General features: G+C 43.3%; 1 pseudogene; it reads left to right on the top strand.

The window, feature by feature from the left end:
* Window positions 1–1,074: 1,074 nt before the first annotated feature.
* LOC131811477 (elongation factor 1-alpha 1-like) lies at window positions 1,075–2,737 on the top strand (annotated as a pseudogene).
* Window positions 2,738–4,397: the final 1,660 nt, after the last annotated feature.

Here is a 4,397-nt window from a genome sequence, read left to right as displayed (position 1 = left end):
AATGGGAGAAGATATTTGCAAATGACATATCTGAGAAAGGGTTAGTACCCCAAATCCATAAGGAACTTGTCAAACTCAACACTCAAAGAACAAACAATCCAATCAAGAAACGGGCAGAAGAGATTTCTGCAAAGAAGACATCCAGATGGCCAACAGATACATAAAAAAGTGCTCCATATCACTCGGCATCAGGGAAATACAGATCCAAACCACAGTGAGATACCACCTCACACCAATCAGAATGACTAAAATTAACAAGTCAGGAAATGATAGGTGTTGGTGAGGATGCAAAGAAAGGGGAACCCTCCTACACTTTTGTTGGAAATAAAGCTGGTGCAGCCACTCTGGGAAACAGCATGAGGTTCCTCAAAAAGTTGAAAATAGAGCTACCCTATGACCCAGCAATCGCACTCCTGGGTATTTACCCTAAAGATACAAATGTAGTGATCTGAAGGGGCATGTGCACCCACATGTTTATAGCAACAATGTCTACAATAGCCAAACTATGGAAAGAACCTAGATATCCATCACCAGATGAATGGGTAAAGAAGATGTGATATATATATGTACTTATGTATATATCTGTACACTCCATATTAAATTGGATAATAGTCCATATTAAAATGGAATACTATGCAGCTATCAAAAATATGAAATCTTGCCATTTGCAACAATGTGCATGGAACTAGAGGGTATTATGCTGAGCAAATTAAGTCAATCAGAGAAAGACAATTATCATATTATCTCTCTGATATGAGAAATTTGAGAGGCAGGGCAGGGGATAATAGGGAGTAGGGAGGGAAAAAAATGAAACAAGATGGAATCAGGAGGGAGAGAAGCCATAAGAGACTCTTAATCTCATGAAACAAACTGAGGGTTGCTGGGGGGTGGAGGCGAGAGATAGGGTGGCTCGGTTATGTACCTTGGGGAGGATATGTGCTATGGTGAGTGCTGTGAAATGTATAGGCCTGATGATTCACAGACCTGTACCCCTGAGGCAAATAATACTATGTTAAAAAAAAAAAGGGATTTTTCGCAACGGGTTTGCCGCCAGAACACAGGTGTCGTGAAAACCACCGCTCATCCTAAACCAGAATGGGGAAGGAAAATACTCATATCAACATTGTTGTCATCGGACACGTAGATTCGGGCAAGTTTACCACTACTGATCATCTGATCTACAAATGTGGTGGGATCGACAAAAGAACTATCGAAAAATTCGAGAAGGAGGCTGCTGAGATGGGAAAAGGCTCCTTCAAGTATGCCTGGGTCTTGGATAAACTGAAAGCTGAACGTGAACGTAGTATCACCATTGATATCTCCCTGTGGAAATTCGAGACCAGCAAGTATTACGTGACCATCATTGATGCTCCAGGACACAGAGACTTTATCAAAAACATGATTACAGGCACATCCCAGGCTGACTGTGCTGTCCTGATTGTTGCTGCTGGTGTTGGTGAATTTGAAGCCGGTATCTCCAAGAATGGGCAGACCCGTGATCATGCCCTTCTGACTTACACACTGGGTGTAAAACAACTAATTGTTGGTGTTAACAAAATGGATTCCACTGAGCCACCCTACAGCCAGAAGAGATATGAGGAAATCGTTAAGGAAGTCAGCACCTACATTAAGAAAATTGGCTACAACCCCGACACAGTAGCATTTGTGCCAATTTCTGGTTGGAATGGTGACAACATGCTGGAGCCAAGTGCTAATATGCCTTGGTTCAAGGGATGGAAAGTCACCCGTAAAGGTGGGAATGCCAGTGGAACCACACTGCTTGAAGCTCTGGATTGCATTCTGCCACCAACTCGTCCAACTGACAAGCCCTTGCGTCTGCCTCTCCAGGATGTCTACAAAATTGGTGGTATTGGTACTGTCCCTGTGGGCCGAGTGGAGACTGGTGTTCTTAAGCCTGGCATGGTGGTCACTTTTGCTCCAGTCAACGTTACAACTGAAGTCAAGTCTGTTGAAATGCACCATGAAGCTTTGAGTGAGGCTCTTCCTGGGGACAACGTGGGCTTCAATGTCAAGAACGTATCTGTCAAAGATGTTCGTCGTGGCAATGTGGCTGGTGACAGCAAAAATGACCCACCAATGGAAGCAGCTGGCTTCACAGCTCAGGTGATTATCCTGAACCATCCAGGCCAAATTAGTGCTGGATATGCACCTGTGATGGATTGTCACACAGCTCACTTTGCTTGCAAGTTTGCTGAGCTGAAGGAGAAGATAGATCGTCGTTCTGGAAAAAAGCTGGAAGATGGTCCCAAGTTCTTGAAATGAGGTGACGCTGCCATTGTTGATATGGTTCCTGGCAAGCCTATGTGTGTTGAGAGCTTCTCTGACTATCCTCCTCTGGGCCGTTTCGCTGTTCGTGACATGAGACAGACGGTTGCTGTGGGTGTCATCAAAGCAGTGGACAAGAAGGCAGCTGGAGCTGGCAAGGTCACCAAGTCTGCCCAGAAAGCTCAGAAGGCTAAATGAATATTATCCCCAATACCTGCCACCCCAGTCTTAATCAGTGGTGGAAGAACGGTCTCAGAACTGTTTGTGTCAATTGGCCATTTAAGTTTAATAGTAAAAGACTGGTTAATGATAACAATGCATCATAAAACCTTCAGAAGGAAAGGAGAATGTTTTGTGGACCATTTGTTTTTTTGTGTGTGTGTGGCAGTTTTAAGTTATTAGTTTTTAAAATCAGTACTTTTTAATGGAAACAACTTGACCAAAAATCTGTCACAGAATTTTGAGACCCATTGAAACAAAAGTTTAATGAGAAAAAAAAAAAAAGGATTGCTCATCAATCAATACCATGACATGATAAGCCACCGATGGAAATGCTTTTTGCATACATATATCCAATAAAGGACTTGTGTTGACAAAGAGAGAAAAAGAAATAGACAAAATTGTGAATATGCACTTCACCAAAAAGAATGTCCATTGTTAAAACTCAAATTAAAATATGTTCAACCTTATCAGTTTTCACTGAAATACAATTTGACACCCCATGCAACACACACACACACACATACACACACACACACACACACACACACACACCGGAATGTCTAAGTGAAAGTTGTCAACATTCAGTGTTGCTGAGGATTTGCAGGGACTGGAACTGTCCATCAATATCAGAGTATTGGATGATACCTGGCATGATAGCCAGGTAAAGGATGTAAGGGACGGTAGTGGCTTTCAGTGGCAACACAGCATTGGAAATGAACAAAGGACCAGCACATGCAACAATGTGACTGAATCTCACAAACACAGAGCCTGAGGAAGTCAGACATCAGAGTATCTACTGTTTGCCAGCTAATGTGCTAGGTGTGTTACACACGTTGTCTCATTTAGTCCTAATCACAAGACCTTGAATTGAGGTAATTGTCCCATTCTGCAAACAAGGAGATTAAGGCTCAGAGCGTTAAGTGTCTTGTCTACTCTCAGAGCCAGTATGTAGCAGGTGACATAGTCAAGTGTAGAACACTGGGACTCGGTGTCCCAGGGTGCCCAGCCCCTTCCTGTTGAGGTCCGAAGCCAGGGCTGGGAGGCATCTCCAACCTCTAGGCAGTCCCCACATCCTTGCTCCCTGGGTTCAGAGGATAATGCATCATCTATGGGAACAGGCACACACACATGTTTTCAGCAGAAGAACAAACAGCATTATTTGCACCAAGGAGGAGAGAAAATTCTCATGATGTCATATATCCTGATTTCTCATTGCTTTTAGTGTTCTAGTAATCAAACCGTGGAGCTAGAGTGGTACAGTATCTGATGGAAGAGATCTTCACATTCAGAAAGAGCAGATGTGATTGAGCGAAACATGAGTACCCAAGGCTGTGTGGTCTCAGAGGAGGAATTCAGGGGCGGTGGTGCCTCTCTCCTTCTTCCTTGATTATCCTGTCCATCAGTCCCAAACCTCTGGCCTAGGTCTGTTTGTTCAACAGACAAAGAATGCAACCTACATATGGAAAGCACATACATAGTTCTAAAAAATTTAGTAGCCATATTAAAAAAGAGAAAAGTTAGTAAGAGATTTTATCTTGTTTGATATATTCAAAATGTTATTGTTTCAATATACTGTTGGGTCCCCCAAAATTGGGTACCCCAATAATGGGTCCGTGATTAAAGGAGCGAGACTGATACAAAGTGAAGGTCAAGCAAAGCTTTATTTCGCGCCAAGCATCAGGAATCAAACTGGCCGGCCAGGGCCACACCTCTTACAGAGAGGGCAACCCCCTCCCTGCTTTCCAGACTAACTTTTATAGAGCAAGGCCATGTGGTTGGGCCTGGCCACACACAGGCCAATGAGATTGTAACACACACAGGAAACTCCACAGTGATGCTAGGCAACAAATTGAATTACAATTTACCCTAGTAGACATTTGGACCAGCCT

This window comes from Mustela lutreola, chromosome 11 (assembly GCF_030435805.1).
Source record: "Mustela lutreola isolate mMusLut2 chromosome 11, mMusLut2.pri, whole genome shotgun sequence".
In the NCBI taxonomy this organism is placed as follows: domain Eukaryota; kingdom Metazoa; phylum Chordata; class Mammalia; order Carnivora; family Mustelidae; genus Mustela; species Mustela lutreola.
This window is presented reverse-complemented; position numbering and strand designations above follow the sequence as displayed.